The sequence below is a fragment of the Lycorma delicatula genome, chromosome 4 (assembly GCF_047948215.1).
Source record: "Lycorma delicatula isolate Av1 chromosome 4, ASM4794821v1, whole genome shotgun sequence".
Taxonomy (NCBI): domain Eukaryota; kingdom Metazoa; phylum Arthropoda; class Insecta; order Hemiptera; family Fulgoridae; genus Lycorma; species Lycorma delicatula.
This window is the reverse complement of record NC_134458.1, coordinates 191,729,708-191,751,744: the sequence shown is the minus strand read 5'-3', so window position 1 is coordinate 191,751,744 and position 22,037 is coordinate 191,729,708. Positions and strand designations below refer to the sequence as shown.

Below are 22,037 nucleotides of genomic sequence, written 5' to 3'. Positions count from 1 at the left end.
ATTGTTAGGGATGTAGGATGTAGAGGGAATACTGAAATGAAACGACTAGCACTAGATAGGGAATCTTGGAGAGCTGCATCAAACCAGTCAAATGACTGAAGACAAAAAAAAAATGACGATATAGACCTTTTCGTTACGCTACAAATTTCTGTTCTGGTACCCGTATGTTTCTGTGTCATTTTAAACTAGTTTCACGTGAAAAGTACTTTTATTATGTTAAATTTCCTTAGTTATCTAATGATGGTTTTATTTTTTCATGGAATTACTAAATAAAGCGGCTATTGGCATAACAGTAATATTTTCCCGTGATTTATAAATACGAAGTGTGTGAGAAAAGTAATGAGACTTACTTACTTACTCTTACTTACATTTTTACTTAACAAAGTTTTTATTTTTTTCAAACAATAATATTATCCGTTTCAAAATAGTCCCCGTGAGCAGCCATGCACCGGCGAAATCGTTTTTCCCACTCCTGGTAGAAGCGGTGGAAGGCTTCAACCGGTAGGGCTTTTGACCGGTCGGTCACAGTCTTTTGAATGTTCTAAAATGACGTCCTTTTAAGACAAGTTTCAATTTCGTGAAAAGAAAAAAGTCACAAGGACTCAAATCAGGTGAACAGTAGGCTTGAGGAACCGTAGGATTACCTTTTGAGGTCAAAAATTCCCCGATAGAAATGGCCGTATGACACGGGGCATTGTCAAATGCGATGAAGCATCCACTTGACTGTAATATCTGGTCTCACGCGAATCACTCTTTTCCTGAGCCTTTCAAGGAAAACTTTGTAAAACACTTGGTTGACGGTTTGTCATGGAGGAACAAATTCTTTACGGACGATACCCCTACTGTCAAAAAGCAAATCGGCACGGTTTTCATCTTTGATTTGCTCATTCGACATTTTTTCCGTCGAGGAGACGATGGAGTGTCCCACTCTTCGCTTCGCCGCTTTGTTTCAGGATCGTACTCATATATCCAGGATTCATCATCATCTGTGATCACACGACTGCAGGATTCTTGGTCGTTGTCGATCCTCTCGCGAAGATCAACGCACACGTTTCTTCGATTGTCCTTCTGTTCCGTTGTGAGGTTTTTCAGCACCGATTTCACTCAAACTTTTCGCATATCCAAATCGTCTGTAAAAATTTGATGTACGATGAAAGCGTTTAAATTTAACCGTTCACTCGTCATCCTTTTTGTTTGATCTCACAAGAACCTTCACACGCTCGACGTTTTCGTCAGATTTTGAAGTTGAAGGTCTCCCTGGCCGAGGTTGATCTTCAACGTGTTTTCGGCCTTTCAAAAATGATTTGTGCCGGCGGTAAACTTGCGCTCTTGATAAGCAATGTTCCCCGAAGACCCGTTTCAACTTTTCAAACGTCACACTCGCACATTTCCCAAGTTTAACGTAAAACTTGATTGCACAACGTCGCTCTGAATTCCGATGCTCTATTTTCGTACCACACAACTTCACTGATGGCGCTGTCAAAAATAAAATAATGTGTTGGCTGAACGGAGTTGAAACTCGTACTGAGCATGTGGAAGGGATGAACAAACCGGTTGACACTGCGTTGCCAGATCGTTCGCAGTGTTACCAATATCAATAATTTTCTCACACACTTCGTGAACAGAATTAATAATTTTTCCCTCATGTTCGCTAGAGAGAACTTTTATTCGGTATACATTTCCAAACCTATTCCAATAATTGATTTCCTGTAGTAAATTTTTCGAAGTTAAGAAATTTTTGAATCCCTATTGACAAAGCTATATATGTAACAGTATTCGTAAAGAGAGAATCTTTTATTTATTTATTTATTTTTTTTTTTTTTTGGTAGGGGTGGTTTCGTGAAGAAATATTTTCTAATAATGAAATGTAATTATATAGATTTATATAAAATTATGATGCAAATGAAATATAAGCAATCGTTTTTTTATTTAACATTAAGATAATAATGTTTCAAATTCACAAGCGAAGATATATCGTGACTAACATAGACCGTACCGAAGAAAACAATCCACGTGTAACCACTTAGCAATGATTAGATTCAGCTGTACTTAGAACAACATTAGAAGCGTCAGTTAAACGATTTAACATAATAGTAACATGGTTTTCATCGTTTACAATACAACAAATTCAAAATTATAAAAAAAAAATAAATGTCAATAAAATAATTTGTACAATACTAACAAATAATCGTGGCATAATATTTGTTTTTTATTTCAATACAAAATACAGAATGTTTAGTAAAGGACGCAACAGTAAGATTAAGAAAGTAGAAATCATGCGTAGTTAAATTTTATTTCTCCCTACATACAGGATGTCCCTTATAAAACGCAACCCATAAATAACTCATCCATGAAATTTCAAACGTCAAGGTTACTCCCCTACTGGTTACTGAAATGGACTCGTCCAACATCTGAACATCGCGGCGACGCAGTAGAACACTACCGATAGTAACAACAATGCAATCATAACGTTCAGTGAATAGCTAGAGACAAGATGGTGTTTTCGCTGGATGAACGTGTTTTCATTGTCGAGTCGTACTTCAGTACGAAATCAGCGGTTGCAGTGCAAGATTTTTTTTCGCCATAAGTACCTAACCGCCATAAGTACATAAACCGGCTCCTAACAAAACATTAGTAATTAAGGTTAGTCGCAAAATTTAGAGAGACCGGTTCTTTTAATAACAAGGAACACAAAAGATCTGCGAAAGTGTTGAGTACAGGATACCGTCGCCGAAATCAAAGACCGATTACTCGCCTTGGCAAATAAATCGATCAGACGTTTGTCTGCTGAAATTAATTTGTCTAAATCGACTGTTCATCGGGCGATCAAACAATTACAATTACGACCTTATGGCATTCAAACGGATCATCGATTTCTTGAGCCCGACAAAGAAAAACGGCTACAATATTGTCAACGGTTCCGTCGATTTCTACGTGAGGAAATTAACGTTATGGATTCGTTATTTTTCACAGACGAAGCACGGTTTCATTTGGACGGCTACGTAAACAGCCAAAACAGTAGAATTTGGAGCGATGAAAATCCCCACGTTTATCACGAAAAACAATTAAACTCGCAGAGGTCGGGCGTGTGGTGCTCGATATCGCGGAAGAAAATAATCGGTCCTATTTTTTTCGAGTACACCATTAATGCAGAACGATATCAGGATATTTTATTTCAGTTCATCCCACTCTTGGAAGAGGAAGACAGACACTGATGGCTACAACATGACGGTGCGACATCGCTCTACGCAGGTTCAACTTCTGATTTCGTCGAGGAATTCTTTGGTAATTGTATTATCGGTCGAGGCTTGTGGCCACCAAGATCTCCAGATTTGACTGTGGCGTATGGGGTTACCTCAAAGAAAAAGCCTACAGCAACAAACCATGAACACTTGAACGATTGAAAGTCAATATTGAACAAGCTGTATTAAATATCCAGCCACAAACTTTGAAAAAAGTTTCATGCCTTTTTCATATCATGCCTTTTTATTATTTCAATACCTACCAATATAACGTTGGGTTGCGTTTTATATGGGACATCCTGTAGATTTGGCTGGCTACAACGTAGGATTTCATTTATTAACTAAGTATTCCACCTAAAAATATTGTAAATATAGCGAAAATATGCATCATCACTAGATTTCAAAAAAAAACTAGACAAAAACTAGCTGGAATGGACTTAATAAGCAAATGAATATAATCCAGTCTCTAGTTATTAAAGGTAATTTGAATATTATTGTGTAAATACAATAAATATCGTTTATAGTGATCTCCAAGGAACCAAGATTTGATCATTATAAGCGACAGTCACAATAACCCATGTTTAGTTAGCGTTCTGGTACTATTTAATACACCACCTATAAGGGTATTGTAATACAATAAATAATAATCATTAAAAGATAATATTAATCTATTTATTTACGTAATACAATAACATTAAAAAAATTAAAAAAAAAACCATGATGTCGCTATAAAAGATATATATATATATATATATATATATATATATATATATATATATTATTAATATTATAATTTTTGTAATAAAATCATGTCTTCAAACAAAGGGGTTGCGTCCTTTTTGAAATATCAGTTATTATTTAATAACTAGTAAATAATACACAAAATTTATACATATAAATCTCGATAAGAATATTTAAACGCGTATAAAAACAACGCCGAATGATAAATAAAGGGTGAAGTATAATTATTAGAAGCATGAGGAGCTAATCAAATCCAAAAGGAAATTTTTCTCATCACTGTAGAGAATTATTTCAATCAACTAAAAGGAAATTACAATTCCTGCAATTGTACGATCGATTGGAATACAATTTCATTTCGTATAGTCTACAATTATATTACTTAGCTTATAACACTAATGACTGCACCCGTATACATAACAGAACCGACCAATATTAACGTTTTATCCTAAAAAAAAATCAAAATCAAAAATTCCTGGATTTACTACAGGGTCTCTCATAAAAAAACATCCTTCATTCTACCGATGAAAATAATGAAAAACATTTATATAAACATACGTATTTATTATTATTATTATTTTTTTTTTTTTGAGGTAGACGAACCCCATTTACGGGCACCGAAACAGTGTCGGACTCCCTGATAGGTTCCGCAAGCTGTTACAGAAAATGCGTATGTATACCTGCGCACTACCGACTAAACCTCCACCCTGGTGACTTCACCTTCTAGGAAACCGTTAATAAATCATTACTTCGAGGCTGAACAACGGGGTTTTATCTTTCGCTCGTCAACCATCGTTAAGCAACAGCTTGACAGATAGCGCTACAGTAAACACCCTGCTTGTAACCCGTTGGTGTTCTCGTCTCAGTGAGACGAGGCTCCTCAATGAGCCCAGTGTCTCAACTGGGGCTCAGCTACCTATTGGCGTACCATGACCGTAACCTCCCATTCAAACCACCCACTATCCCGCCAATCTGCGAGCCGTAGCACAAGCCACGGCTTGAGAGATTTCCTTTTCCGACAGTGATGTATCCAACCTAATTATTTTTTACACTTCAAATATTAATTATTTTTATTTTACTTAATATTTCAAACGTTGGTAGCACTGTTCAGATTGGTAGGTAAATACAATTGCCGAGAAGTCACCCCTACCAACAAAATTTATAACTAAAAATTTGTAACGAGTTATAAATGAAAAAAATGCGACAGATTTTCTGCGACCTGAACTCTTTTACTCATTTTGGTGTCCTGAATCAGTATTTGAAATTCGGTCAATACGTCTCGAAACATCCCGTATACGTACGCACGCGCACCCTGACACGGTAGTAGCTGGAAAACTGGTTGGAGAAAAAAATATGTTAATTAACAGAAGCGGCTCGCGTATAGGCACTGTGGATCTGCAGCACCCCCAATTTCCACTACATATTATCGATAACATTTAATATAACGAACTAGTCGTTTTTTCTGATTCATTCTTTATACTTGTACAATATATAATGCTTAACCTTAATGTCACTAGCTACTACCCGGTTTATGAAAAAGATACAATAGTATTTGTTTACGCCGTTTAGCGTAAATTCGTTTTATTCAAATGAATTCAAGGTTATGGTGTTAGCTCATTTTTATCACGCATTATTTCATTGCTGTTTAATCTTAATGTATATATTAGGCTTAGTGTTATTTTATTCTCAACCAATTTCAATAATATCATAGTTCCTATAAGTCTATTTCTCTTTGTCGACCCTGATGTCATTTCTTCAACTTGCGTATTCAGATTTATTTTTGTTATGTCTTCGTTCTCGATTACCAACATGTTCTCTCTAATCGTTCTCACACTAACACAAAGACACTACTCTTGTTACCAACACACACTAGCTCCTGTCCACTGTCTAGCTGTGGTTTCCTCCTTTTTTCGTTCACGCCATCTTTTCGCTCTCAAGATTTGTGCTAATCTAATCATCAATACTCGCATGCACGATGCGGTATTCATGTGTCAAAAATATTTTCTAGTTCTACTCGTCGGTTTTTCGTGATTTCACAGTTTTTCTATGTTCGTCCAGCCTCGTTTCTTCGTTAAGTTATTCTTCAAATTCACTATATTACGTTTCGCCTGAAACTGCTTCGATTACTACAAACTGCCATTTTTATCGACGTCGAATCATCTCGAATCGCAGATTTTATTTTCCTCGATCCAGAATCTCCAACCTCGTTGCTACATATCTACTACGTATTAGTCTGACTCTACACCACGACTCACCCCTGCGTTCCTGATACACCACGGCGGACTACGCTCAGGAATTTACTGTATGTATTTGTTTTACCTTCAATCACGAGTTCGTCTCTTACAAATATTTGTGTGCTACAGGCAAGTTCAGTTTTTCATTACTTATTACGTTTGAACAGTTATTTTATCAGTAGAAATTTGTGGAACATTGAGTTCATGGTACCTTACGCGTTTTCACTTTCAAGTGTAGTTCACAAAACTATTTACTCACTTAAGTACAGTCAATACAGGTTACTTACATAAGGTTGAGTCTTTGTTCAGCTGCAACCTATTTCACGTGCTTTATTAATTTCAATTCTGTAGTTATGATAATTAACTGTACAATTTAATCTTGTATCTTGTTAATCGCCGAGATTAATCCATTTCTATTCATGAACTGTGTTCATTACTGCTCTAAAATTAACCTAAAACAATTTGTTCCTGATGTGCAATTATGTTTTAGGACTTTGTAATTTATATTTTTCAAGAAAGCTTAATTAGCTAAGGAACTCTATTTATATGTTTATTAATTAAAATTGGATTATTGTAATTAACTCTTTTTGTACTATAATATTATTGTGGCCTTTTTCTACGTTAAACTAGAATTTCATTTTTATATTATTTAATGCTAAGTTTGTTGGTCATAAATCAGGAAAGGCCAGTGCCAATTAAGATTTACTGTAATTTATTTTTCTAATTAATGACTTCTGTTCATTCCTAATTTTCAATATTACTGCATTTTATCAGCAATGCAATAGTTTTTCACACATACTATGTTTATTGATGTTATATTTTTCTAAATTTATAATAAAAATTAAGGTGTTTCATTTTCTCTTGTTTTTCAGGCTTTGTCAAAAATGTATATTGTCAAAATCTGTATTTAAAGCATATATTCATGTATTTTTTCATTTAACTATCATTGTTCAGACGCTGATTTCAGTTGATATTCTCTTCTTTTTAGTTTTAAGGTTATGATTTTTAACATAACTTCACTTGTTTCTTTCTCATTAAAGTCCAATTTCTTTTGGCAAATACTAGCTGTGTTTTTTGTTAACTTTACCCAACAATATTTATAAAAAGATACTGTGGACTTCACAGTTCCAGTGACGTGGTATTTGGCTGTTGTAAGCATGCGCACGTAGAAAGCTACACGCGAGGGAGAGCACTGTCGAGCACTGCTCCCGCAGTTCCGGCCTTGGCGTGCTATTGGAAAATAGTTTTTTTATTCCGCGCTTCTACAGAACTTTCCTTGTTCGTTTTCTTTTCTATTATAATCGGTGTAAGGAATATGAAAGCGGTTTAGTTGTTTTTTTAGTAGTGATCAGAAGACGGTGGAAAAGAAAGTCTTTGATTGGCAATTCTGTCCAAAACACGCTGGAACGGCGAAAAAGAAAATAATTAGTAAAACCTAATTTCTGTGAACATAGGAATTTAAATTAAGTACCGTTGGACGATAGTGTTTTTATGCGGAAATTTTATTAAGTTATTATCTAATAATGCTAAAAAATATTATCTGTATTGATTTTTTTATTATTTATTCCGTAACACGAGTACCATATTCTTGAATGCGATAAAGTGTAGAATTAGATTATTATCCTGCTTACAGCTATTCTATTTGATTCCCTTATTTTACAGAAAACTTTAACCATGTCCTTGAAAAGGCCCAGAAAAAAATTTACTGGAGCAGCCCCCCCATTAATTATCGGTACAAGCCGCCATTGCAAAACATTAAAAAGAAATCTTTACTTAATTTCAGGTCTAAACACCGAAAAATGAAGATTATTCGAATAGATTTTTACAGTAAACAATTTTCATTACACAAAGTAGAAAGAATAATGGGAACGCCTTGTACTAAAGCAATTTTTTTTCTTTTGATTTTGATTTGATGATACAGAGTGTCCCATATAAAACGAAACCCATCAATCAGTCATCCATGAAATTTCAAAAGTCAAGGTTACTCCCTTACTCGTTACTGAAATGGACTCTTCCAACATCTGAACATCGCGGCGAAGCATTAGAAAACTTACCGATAGTAACAACAATGCAATCATAACGTTCAGTGTATTGCTAGAGACAAGATGGTGTTTTCGCTAGATGAACGTGTTTTCATTGTTCAGTACGATATAATTGGTTGCACACTTGTTTCGCCATAAGTACCCGGATAAACCTGCTCCTAAGAAAACATTAGTATTAAGGTTAGTCGCAAAATTTAGAGAGACCGGTTCTGTTAATAACAAGGAACACAAAAGATCTGCGTCAGTGTTGAATACAGATACAGTCGCTGAAATCAAAGACCGATTACTCGCCTCGCCAAATAAATCGATCAGACGTTTGTCTGCAGAAATTAATTTGTCTAAATCAACTATGTTCATCGGGCGACCAAACGATTACAATTACGACCTTATCGCATTCAAACGGTTCATCGACTTCTTGAGCCCGACAAAGAAAAACGGCTACAATATTGTCAACGGTTCCGTCGATTTTTGCGGGAGGGAATTAACGTTAAAAATTCGTTATTATTTACAGATGAAGCGCGGTTTCATTTGGATGGCTACGTAAACAGCCAAAACACTGGAATTTGGAGCGCTGAAAATCCCCACGTTTATCTCGAAAAACAATTACACCCGCAGAAGTCGGGCGTGTGGTGCGCGATATCGCGGAAGAAAATAATCGGTCCTATTTTTTTCGAGTACACCATTAATGCAGAACGGTACCATGATATTTTATTTCAGTTCATCGCACTCTTGGAAGAGGAAGACAGACACTGCTGGCTACAACATGACGGTGCGACATCGCACTACGCAGGTTCAACTTCTGATTCCGTCGAGGAATTCTTCGGTAATCGTGTTATCGGTCGAGGCTTGTGGCCACCAAGATCTTCAGATTTGACTGCGGCGGATTTTTTTCTACTGGGTTACCACCTCAAAGATAAAGCCTACAGCAACAAACCACGAACACTTGAACGATTGAAAGTCAATATTGAACAAGCTGTATTAAATATCCAGCCACAAACTTTGAAAAAAGTTGCAATAAACGCTGTAAAAAGAATTGAAGCTTGTATTCAAGAAGATGGCGGCCACTTCCAACATTTATTCTAAATGTAAGGTAATGGATGGTAATAATAAAAATTACATTTACATTTACACATGCCTTTTTATTATTTCAACACCTACCAATATAAGGTTGGGTTGCGTTTTATATGGGACACCCTGTATAACATAAGGTTGTAGTTTATGCTCTCTTAAAATATAGAGATGTAATTTTGTAGCTTATGAAAATAAATGCCATGCCCTATCCGGGATTCGAACCAAGGACCTTTAGATGAAAGGCCGAGAAGCTACCACTTAGCCACGGAAACTTTTATGCTGTTATACGGGAAGTTGTGTATTGTCCAATATTATAATTAACATATAATCTCCACATATACTAAAACGATGAAGATTTTGATAATATTATTTACACATCAGGACAATGAAATATAACAAAGGACATATTAGAAAGAACAAACAGCCGTTTAATAAAGCTAAATAAGGAGAACATCCTGTCTTACATTCTTTTCTTTTTTTTATTTGTTTTAATTTCCATTTACTAAATATTTCAACGACAAAGAAAAAAAAACAAAACGAATCTAACAATGAGAGTCTAAAAAAACAAAACAGTTACCAGTAAAAAAAAAAACAAACTGGTATTATTTTCTGGATAAAAAAAGAAATATTTTAGTAAAAATAAAAGGATGTATACATTTACTTTATAATAGATCTGTTATTTTACTAGAAATATTACCACATTACTTCAAATAGTGGATTACAATATATTTTAAAACATAAAAAATTAATTTTTACTCTTATTTATCACGAATACGTGACCCGTTAATTACACCACATTTTTTTGAATTTTATGAATATAAAAACGAGATATAAACGTTATCCTACAAAAAAAAAAATACAACAGTTTTTTCTGATGCACAGCTTACAAACACAAATTAATTTAAAATATTTATCAATTTATTTAAATACTAATAGACCCGGTAACGGTTCGCTATTGCTAGATTTAAGAATTCAGATTTTAAGAGAGCATTAAAGATTTGAATGGCAGAAAGGCTCCTGGAATAGACAAAATACTTGTACAATTACTGCGCAGTGGAGGTGAGGAAGCGATTGATAGATTATACAAACTGGTGTGTAATATTTACGAAAAAGGGGAATTTCCGTCAGACTTCAAAAAGAGTGTTATTGTCATGATACCAAAGAAAGCAGGAGCACATAAATGTGAAGAATACAGAACAATAAGCTTAACTAGTCGTGCATCAAAAATCTTAATTAGAATTTTATACAGAAGAAATGAGTGGAGCGGGGAAGAAGGGTTAGGAGTAGACCGATTTGGTTTCAGAAAAATTATAGGGACAAATGAAGCAATTTTAGGCGTCAGATTAATAGTGGAATGAAGATTAAAGAAAAACAAACCGATATACTTCCCATTTATAGACCTGGAGAAGGTATTTGATAACGTAGAATGGAATAAAATGTTCAGCAGTTTGAAAAAATTTGGGTTCCAGTACAGAGATAGAAAAACAATTCCTAACATTTACAGGAACCAAACAGCAACAGTAATAATTGAAGAACATAGGAAAGAAGCCGTAATAAGAAAGGGAGTCCGACAAGGATGTTCCCTATCATCGTTACTTTTTAATCTTTACATGGAACTAGCAGTTAATGATGTTAAAAAACAATTTAGATTCGAAGTAACAGTACAAGGTGAAAAGATAAAGATGCTACGATTTGCTGATGATATAATAATTCTAGCCGAGAATAGAAGATTTAAAAGGAACAATGAACAGGATGGATGAAGTCCTACGCAAGAAAATAAACAAGAACAAAACGAAAGTAATGAAATGTAGTAGAAATAATGTAAAATATAAAAATATGAAGAGAAACGATTACAGAGGTAGAAGAATTTTTGTATTTTGGAAATAGAATTACTAATGATGAACGAAGCAGGAGCGATCTAAAATGCCGAATACCACAGGAGAATCAGAAATATAATTCGCTTACATCTGAAATTAATTTAAACATTTTTGAAAGTATATGTTTGGTACGTAGCTTTATATGGAAGTGAAAATTGGACGATCGGAGTACCTGATAAGAGGAGATTAGAAGCTTTTGAAATGCGTTGCTACAGGATAATATTAAAAATCTGACGGGTGGATTAACTGACAAATGAAGAGGTATTGCGGCAAATAGATGAAGAAAGAAGCATTTGGAAAAAATATACTTAAAAGAAGAGAGGCCACATACTAAGGCATCCTGGAATAGTCGCTTTAATATTGGAAGGACAGGTAGAAGGAAAAAATTGTGTAGTCAGGCCACGTTTGGAATATGTAAAACAAATTGTTAGGGATGTAGGATGTAGAGGGTATACTGAAATGAAACGAAACGACTAGCACTAGATAGGGAATCTTGGAGACCTGCAAGAAACCAGTAAAATGACTGAAGACAAAATAAAGAAGATTTGAGTATATATACAGATTAAATGAACACAATTGAAAGTTAGATAAAATAATAAAAAATTCAACATTACGGAATTCATAAAATTTAACCTTTCCCTTTATAATAAAAATGTAAATAAATCCAATTGTCAAAACAACAGCACTACTTTCTAAAACAGGAGTCGGTTCAAAATACCCCTAAATTTCTTTCTACTGGTCAGATTGAGAATATCAATAACTTTAAACCTTCTCCGGACAACGCGGAACATATTGAAAAAACCCGTACGTAAATCGGTCCAGTAGTTTTTTATTCCATAGTGGACACACATACGAACATTACTTTTATATATACATTATATATATATATATATAGAAGAAGAAAGTCTGTTTGTATATTTGTCTGTTGGTTTCGTAAATAACTAGACACCAGGGCCACCTAGCGGGTAGTTTCTGAATTTTTTTTTGCTTTTCACATTAACCAATACATATATTCTGAATATGAACCAAACGGACAATAAATACAATTTTTTGAAATATCTCAACCCTAGCGCCACCTAGGGGATCCAAACTAATTCAGAAACCTTCGTGGGCGTGCGCACAACAAATCAACCAAAGTTTGATCGTAGTCGAATGAATGGTATAAAAAATGGATGCGGGAAAAACAAACAAACATTCATTTTTATATATATTTAAATAAGATTACCTGCGAAGGCGTGTTACCCTGGCGGGCAATATCTCAGAATAAGATTATTAGGTGTCCAAAATTGATATCCTCTAATGTAAAAATGTTTTTTTTTTTTTTTTAATGATGAGTATTGATATAAAGTTAAATTAGAAATTGATACTAACGAATCGGGAATTTCCGCTAGTAATCAATAAATTCCGGTGATAAGCTAAGGGGTATGTGCACAGTCAGACATAATTACCAATGCCGTTAACTAGGGTAGGATGATATTTTTCGTGTATTTAATTCAATGATTCTAACTAAAAAGGGCGCGCGCACACCGTGGTACGCCCGGCCAGACCAAGTTACTTTTTATTACATTACAAATACTATTAATTTATTTAATTCTATTAACATTTTTTGGGTGTAAATACGGTTTTGCAAAGATTGTTATTATTTCCCGTCTAACAGTATAGCAGACTTATATACAGATTGTCCCTCGTAAAACGGAACCCATTAATCACTCATCCATGAAATTTCAAAAGTCAAGTTTACTCCCCTACTCGTTACTGAAATGGACTCGTCCAACATCTGAACATCGCGGCGACGCAGTAGAACACCACCGATAGTAACAACAATGCGATCATAACGTTCAGTGTATTGCTAGAGACAAGATGGTGTTTTCACAAGATGAACGTGTTTTCATTGTCGAGTCGTACTTCAGTACGAAATCAGTGGTTGAAGTGCAAGATTTGCTTCGCTATAAGTACCCAGATAAACCGGCTCCTAACAAAACATCAGTATTAAGGTTAGTTGCAAAATTTAGAGAGATTGATTCTGTTAATAACAAGGAACACAAAAGATCTGCGACAGTGTTGAATACAGATACAGTCGTTGAAATGAAAGACCGATTACTCGCCTCGCCAAAGAAATCGATCAGACGTTTGTCTGCTGAAATTAATTTGTCTAAATCGACTGTTCATCGGGCGACCAAACGATTACAATTACGACCTTATCGTATTCAAACGGTTCATCGACTTCTTGAGCCCGACAAAAAAAAAACGGTTACAATATTGTCAACGGTCGCGTCGATTTCTGCGTGAGGGAATTAATGTTATGGATTCGTTATTTTTCACAGATGAAGCACGGTATCATTTGGACGGCTACGTAAACAACCAAAACAGTAGAATTTGGAGCGCTGAAAATCCCCACGTTTATCATGAAAAACAATTACACCCGCAGAGGTCGGGCGTGTGGTGCGCGATATCGTGGAAGAAAATAATCGGTCCTATTTTTTTCGAGTATACCATTAATGCAGAACGATATCAGGATATTTTATTTCAGTTCATCGCACTTTTGGAAGAGGAAGACAGACACTGCCGGCTACAAAATGACGGTGCGACATCGCACTACGCAGGTTCAACTTCTGATTTCGTTGAGGAATCCTTTAGTAATGGTGTTATCGGTCGAGGTTCGTGACCACCAAGATCTCCAGATTTGATTGCGGCGGATTTTTTTCTACGGGGTTACCTCATAGAAAAAGACTACAGCAACAAACCACGAACACTTGAAAGTGAATATTGAAGAAGCTGTATTAAATATCCAGCCACAAACTTTGAAAAAAGTTGCAAGAAACGCTGTAAAAAGAATTGAAGCTTGTATTCAAGAAGCGGCCACTTCCAACATTTACTCTAAAAATTACACTTACATTTACACATACCTTTTTATTATTTCAATACCTACCAATAGAAGATTGGGTTGCGTTTTATATGGGTCATCCTGTATATATATATATATATATATATATATATATATATATATATATATATACATAGCCTATGATACTCCCGGTGACGTAACGATATCAACGTAGGGTTATAATCTAAATTGGTTCAGCCGTTCAGCTACTACGGTTTAACATATATACTTACATATATATAAACCCTAAATACATATCACTCTTTTTTCGGGCAGTCGTGTAAAAAAATTGCTTCCTAGCGATGATTGAAGCCGACCGGCAAATTTCCAACGGGGAACTATTATGAAAATTTGATAAACTAAAAATCTGTAATTATTTTCTTGCCAAAACGTTTCTTTGGATAATAAAAAATTATTTCCGAAATACAGCAATATATTCGATCGACTCCTTTAAACCTTCCATAGGGTAAATAACACATATTCTGGTGGAAAAGTCAAAAACTTGCCCAGTTCAGTCGGCCATCAGGTGGAGGAATAAAAATTAAATTTTCGTAATTTTGGTCGGAAGGAACAGTTCCGGATAAAAGGTAAAACAAGATCAGAAGAACCTCGATAAACAGAAAAATGTTACATACAATTAATATGTACATAGAATTGTTTGTAGGATTTACTTACCGGTAAAACAAGGAAAATGAAACGAATAAGGAGATTCCTTTTCTGAAACAAAAATATTTTGATAATAATTAATAAAACAGAGAATCACAAAAATAGATAACGATAAAAAGCATACATTGTTTACATTTCTATAAGTATATTAATACATATAAAAGGACTACCTAACCGTCGCAGCTTCGCCCGCGGTTCCTTGGATTCCGCTTACCGGTCAATCTTTTTTCTTTCATTATTTTTTTACAAAACCCTAAAAGGTGAAATCATATAAGTTTTTTTTTTTGTCTTCAGTCATTTGACTGGTTTGATGCAGGTCTCCATGATTCCCTATCTAGTGCTAGTCGTTTCGTTTCATTTCAGTATACCCTCTACATCCTACATCCCTAACAATTTGTTTTACATATTCCAAACGTGGCCTGCCTACACAATTTTTCCCTTCTACCTGTCCTTCCAATATTAAAGCGACTATTCCAGGATGCCTTAGTATGTGGCCTATAAGTCTGTCTCTTCTTTTAACTATATTTTTCCAAATGCTTCTTTTTCTTCATCTATTTGTCGAAATACCTCTTCATTTGTCACTTTATCCACCCATCTGATTTTTAACATTCTTCTATAGCACCGCATTTCAAAAGCTTTTAATATTTTCTTCTAAGATACTCCAATCGTCCAAGTTTCATTCCATATAAAGCGACACTCTAAACATATACTTTCAAAACTCTTTTCCTGACATTTAAATTCATTTTTGATGTAAACAAATTATATTTCTTACTGAAGGCTCGTTTCGCTTGTGCTATTCGGAATTTTATATCGCTCCTGCTTCGTCCATCTTTAGTAATTTTACTTCCCAAATAACAAAATTCTTCTACCACCGTAATCTTTTCTCCTCCTATTTTCACATTCAGTGGTCCATCTTTGTTATTTCTACTAGATTTCATTACTTTTGTTTTGTTCTTGTTTATTTTCATGCGATAGTTCTAGCGTAGGACTTCGTCTATGCCGTTCATTGTTTCTTCTAAATCCTTTTTACTCTCGGCTAGAATTACTATATCATCAGCAAATCGTAGCATCTTTATCTTTATAGCTTGTACTGTTACTCCGAATCTAAGTTGTTCTTTAACATCATTAACTGCTAGTTCCATATAAAGATTAAAAAGTAACGGAGATAGGGAACATCCTTGTCGGACTCCCTTTCTTATTACGGCTTCTTTCTTATGTTCTTCGATTATTACTGTTGCTGTTTGGTTCCTGTAAATGTTAGCAATTGTTCTTCTATCTCTGTATTTGAACCCTAATTTTTTTAAATTGCTGAACCTTTTTATTCCAGTCTACGTTATCGAATGCCTTTTCTAGATCTATAAATGGCAAGTATATCGGTTTGTTTTTCTTTAATCTTCCTTCCACTATTAATGTGAGGCCTAAAATTGTTTCCCTTGTCCCTATACGTTTCCTGAAACCAAATTGGTCTTCTCCTAACACTTCTTCCACTCTCCTCCCAATTCTTCTGTATAGAATTCTAGTTAAGATTTTTGATGCATGATAAGTTAAACTAATTATTCTGTATTCTTCACATTTATCTGCCCCTGCTTTCTTTGGTATCATGACTATAACACATAACAGATATATTATTTTATAAAAAAAAAACCTACCACATAGTATCTTTATTACAGATTTTAATTTAATTCATTTAACTATCAAATGAGCTGATAAAACCACATTAAACAGTAGCAACAAACCTCCACACGTATATTAGTAACGGTAACAGTATAAAGCAGGTTAAGGTTATGGAACATAATTTTAAATTTTAAATACGTGTACTTAGACTATCGGTAATTTAAATGTCCACTTTCTCTTTAATTTAATCAAGTCATTTAATTTTTATTTGAAGTAGAAAATAGTATTAGTATTATTATTACTGCTAGCTGCAGGGCGTCCCTACGATACGCCTTTGCAGTTAGGCCGTCCAGGCGGGTAACCCTAACGGGCGGCGTCTCGAAATGGGATTATTACGCATCCAAAATTGATTACCTCGTATGTAAAAATATTTGATATTTGTTTTTTGTTTTCATTCAATTGACTAGTTTGATGCAGCTCTCCTAAATTTCTACTGCCAGATGTTTCATATTAGTATATCCCCTACATCCTACATCCCTAACAATTTGTTTTACATACTCCAAACGTTGCCTGCCGGCGTAATTTTTTCCTTCTACCTGTTCCTCCAATGTTAAAGCGACTATTCCAGGATGTCTTAATATGTGGCCTATAAATCTTGTTTCTTATTTTAACTATATTTTTCCAAATGCTTCTTTCTTCATCGATTTGCCGCAATAACTCATCATTTGACACTTTATCCACCCGTCTGATTTTTAACATTCTCCTATAGCACCGCATTTCAAAAGCTTCTAATCTTTTCTTGTCAGGTACTCCGATCGTCCAAGTTTCACTTCCATATAAAGCTACGCACCAAACATATACTTACAAAAATGTTTTTAATTAATTTTTGATGTACGCAAATTATATTTGTGATTTGCCTGTACTGTTGGCATTTTATATCGTTCCTGCTGCGTCACCTTTTACTAATTCTATTTCCAAAATAAAGGAATTCTTCTACCTCCGTAATCTTTTATCTTTCTATTTTTATATTTTTCAGTATTTCTACTACATTTTATTACTTTCGTTTTGTTTATTTTCATGAGGTAGTTATTGCGTAGGATTATATCAATGCCGTTCGTTGTTCCTTCTAAATCCTTTTTACTCTCGGCTAGAATTACTACATCATCAGCAAATCGTAGCATATTTATCTTTTCACCTTGTACTGTTACTCCGAATCTAAATTGTTCTTTAACATCATTAACTGCTAGTTCTATGTAAGTATTAAAAAGTAACGGGGATAGGGAACAACCTTGTCTTACTCCCTTTCTTATTACGGCTTCATTCTAATGTTCTTCAATTATAACTCGTGCTGTTTGGTTCCTGTAAATGTTAGCAATCGTTCTTTTGTCTCTTTACTTGAACCCTAAATTTTTTGAATTGCTGAACAATTTATTCTAGTCTATGCTATCAAATTTCTTTTCTAAGTCTTATCACGTAATTATATATATACACGTTTGTTTGGGCGTCCTGCTTAGCTTATCACCGGAATGTACCGATCACTAGCAGAAAATCCCGATTTGTTAGTACACGTCTCGTGGTGGTCAGGTGTATACTTGTTATATTATTATATATCTATCGAAGGTTTGGTAAAATTTAGTCGTTTTTAACCGGATCGAAATTTTCGGTGGAAAATCGCAAATATCTTGAAAATGGTATGTCCTAGAGCTCTGAAAAGTTTTTTCGTGCCCCCTCAACGATAACCCTATCCGCTTTCAGTAGTACCCTCGGATATAAATATTTTCAAGTACCCCAGAGGCGCCGTTCAGAAATTGTGAAGGGGAGCGATAGGGGGCCACCGTAATATCTCGGCAACCGCTTGTCCGATTTTCATGATTCAAACGGCGTATGTATCAGTACGTCATCCGAGAACAGTTTAATCCATCGGGTTCACTCTTGATCGACCGGATCTTGGTTATCCGGAAATTAAATCGTTTAACCATGTGTTTATTGTCTGCGAAAGCATGATCTCTTACGCGGCGCCCATCTCCCTCCTGCGGAGAAGGCTTAGTCCGCTCACGCTGTTAGTTAACCTCTAAGAGCTATTTAATACACTGGTGGCTAAACTGTTTCGAGGCTCAGATGCCGTTTGTAGCACAGACATTCGGTCTCATGGTTTACGGTGACCGAATGGGGTAGTGGCAGGAGAAATGCCAAGCAAACCAAAACCCTGTTTTGATTGCACTCGCCTACCGTAAAATATACCGATCCGATATTTTGCTAAACACGTTGAAACCTGTGCGCTAGCGAAGCTGTAAAGTATAACCTTATGAAGACTAAAAAGTAGAAAATAAAATAAATGATGTAACTAAAAATATTAAAACACCACTATTAAATTAATCGCATTAAAAGATAAAAAATAATTTCAGGACGGTATCTCAGAATAAATTTGAGAACAAGCTTTGATGGTGATAAATAAGATTATGTGAAAACGGTAGCTTCAAATAAAAAATTTGAGGTTCTTGACCAATTTTTTTTTTCTCTCTACTCTCTCCGACCGAATATCCAATTAAGTATACTCAGTCGGGGAGAGTGTCCCTTTACTCTCAAAGGAGGCGTCCCCCACCCGCCGGCTATACGTCCGGCACGTTAGGTTGGCCTCCCTGGTCTCGGATCTTTTGTTTTACATTGCCTGCCTCTAATCCCCCGCTTTAGAGCCAAAGTCCGGCTATGCCGTCCCCCAGCGCCTCAGCAGGGAACCGGGACTCGGTCTTTTGGCCTCTAATCGACAGCGCCGACCCCACAAAGAGCCTTAGGCTCCCGCAGGGACGACCCCGCCGACCGCGACTTGGTCTTTTATTATAACCTAAACTCAAACTCCCCTGGAGTTCACCCCCTTCTCAGGTACCCGCACACCAAGGCGTACAGGCACTCCATGGAGTGACTGTCCGCCCTACCCTACTGCTTATACTCCCATTCTTCTGTCTTCATCCTCTTTGGCCCGCAGGACCTCCACGGCGAACCTGCGGAACCATTCCCGGTTCTCATTGTTGTACACCGACCGGTTTATGAGATTTTCTGGTGTAAGACCATTAATTACTATTTGACCTCTGTTAACAGCCCATCTTGGACATATGAACAACGTATGTTCGGCATCGTCGTTCTCTGGACAATAGATGCACTGCGGGGTGGCTCTCTTCCCGATCCTATACAGATACTGACCGAAAGAGCCGTGCCCCGTCAGTAATTGTGTCATGTAAAAATTGACATCTCCGAGTCTATTGTTATTCCAGGTTTTAATATTAGGGATTAGGCGTCTGGTCCATTCTCCCACTCTGGACCCTGTCCGCTCTTCTTGCCATTCTTGTTCTATATTCCCTTCCATCTCTTCTTTCGACATACCGCTGTGTCTGAGGGTTCTGGCTTTTATCTGAAGGTCTATGGGTAGGACCCCGGTCAGTACGCACAGCGCGTAATACGATACCGTACAGTAACTAGCAGCTACACGCAGCAATGCCAGTCTATGGACACTTCTCAACTTCTTTTTATTTCGCTGTATGTTCATCGCCGCCCCCCATATGGGAGCCGCATACAGTACCGTCGAAGTGATAGCCGCGGTTATCAATCTTCGAATAACCATTTTAGGTGTGCCGTGGTTTTGAAATAATCCTCTTAATCCCTTTACAGCAGGAGTAACTCTCCCACAAATCATATCAATATGCTTGCTGAACCTTAAACTTTTGTCCAGAAGTACCCCCAAGTATTTTGTTTCTTTTACTTCATCGATTCTCTGTCCTCTGATATTTAGATTCACACTTCTTAATGGTCTTCTACCCGAGAGGACCAGGCAACAGGATTTATTAGGAGCTATTTCTAATTTGTTATCTTCCATCCATTCATCTATTGTTCTAAGCGCTTGGTTTGCCTTGTTCTCCAGTTCATTAATATCTCTGTCTTCTACTAATATTGCGATATCATCCGCGTATCCTACTATCGATACCCCCGTTTTGTTTGTTCTTTTTGTTTTAAAAAAAAAAAAAAAAAAATTATTTCTTATGTGCGTTTACACTTCACTGTTTAGACCATTCATCACGCTCATATTCAGGATATATATTAGTTACGTGAAAAAAAAATATATTTTTGCTAAAAAGGTATAAAGTGAAAGGTTAAATTTTGTGAATTCCGTAAAGTTCATTTTGTAAATGTTTTATCAATATTTCATTTGTATTCAGTTAACCTATAAATACAGGGTGTCCCATATAAAACGCAACCCATCAATCACTCATCCATGAAATTTCAAAAGTCAAGCTTACTCCCCTACTCGTTACTGAAATGGACTCGTCCAACATCTGAACATCGCGGCGACGCAGTAGAACACTACCGATAGTAACAACAATGCAATCATAACGTTCAGTGTATTGATAGAGACAAGATGGTGTTTTCGCTAGATGAACGTGTTTTCATTGTCGAGTCGTACTTCAGTACGAAATCAGCGGTTGCAGTGCAAGATTTGTCTCGCCATAAGTACCCAGATAAACCGGCTCCTAACAAAACATCAGTATTAAGATTAGTCGCAAAATTTAGAGAGATCGGTTCTGTTAATAACAAGGAACACAAAAGATCTGCGTCAGTGTTGAATACAATCAAAGACCAATTACTTGCCTCGCCAAATAAATCGATCAGACGTTTGTCTGCTGAAATTAATTTTTCAAATTCGACTGTTCATCGGGCGACCGAACGATTACAATTACGACCTTATCGCATTCAAACGGTTCATCGACTTCTTGTTGAGTCCGACAAAGAAAAACCGCTACAATATTGTCAACAGTTCCGTCGATTTCTGCGTGAGGGAATTAATGTTATGGATTCGTTATTTTTCACAGATGAAGCGTGGTTTCATTTGGACGGCTACGTAAACAGGAGAATTTGGAGGGCAGAAAATCCCCACGTTTATCATGAAAAACAATTACACCCGCAGAAGTCAGGCGTGTGGTGCCCGATATCGCGGAAGAAAATAATCGGTCCTATTTTTTTCGAGTATACCATTAATGCAGAACGATATCAGGATATTTTATTTCAGTTCATCGCACTCTCGGAAGAGGAAGACAGACACTGCCGGCTACAACATGACTGTGCGACATCGCACTACGCAGGTTCGAGTGTTCTGATTTCGTCGAGGATTTCTTTGGTAATCGTGTTATCGGTCGAGACTTGTGGCCACTAAGATCTCCAGATTTGACTGCGGCACATGTTTTTCTACGAGGTTACCTCAAAGAAAAAGCCTACAGCAACAAACCACGAACACTTGAACGATTGAAAGTCAATATTGAACAAGTTGTATTAAATATCCAACCACAAACTTTGAAAAAAGTTGCAAGAAACGCTGTAAAAAGAATTGAAGCTTGTATTCAAGAAGATGGCGGCCACTTCCAACATTTACTCTAAATGGATGATAATAATAAATATTACATTTACATTTACACATGCCTTTTTATTATTTCAATACCTACCAATATAAGGTTGGGTTGCGTTTTATATGGGACACCTGTATATACTGAAATCTAGTAATAGCGAAGCATTGGCAGGTCAGCTAATTATTATATAAAATTTTTTCCTTCAATAAAAATATTTAAACGCAGTCGGGGAATTGTTTAATAGTAATTATCTTACATAAAAGAGCTCTTTAAATATTA

At 35.9% G+C, this 22,037-nt stretch overlaps 1 protein-coding gene across 7 annotated transcripts in view; it reads right to left on the bottom strand.

The window, feature by feature from the left end:
• corn (microtubule-binding protein cornetto) overlaps positions 1–22,037 on the bottom strand; it is a 342,761-nt gene that overhangs the window by 281,475 nt on the left and 39,249 nt on the right. For all 7 annotated transcript variants that reach the window (XR_012756233.1, XR_012756232.1, XR_012756231.1 and 4 more), the window contains exon 2: positions 14,764–14,805. The gene's annotated coding sequence lies outside the window, so the exon portion shown is untranslated. The remainder of the gene's footprint in view (positions 1–14,763; positions 14,806–22,037) is intronic.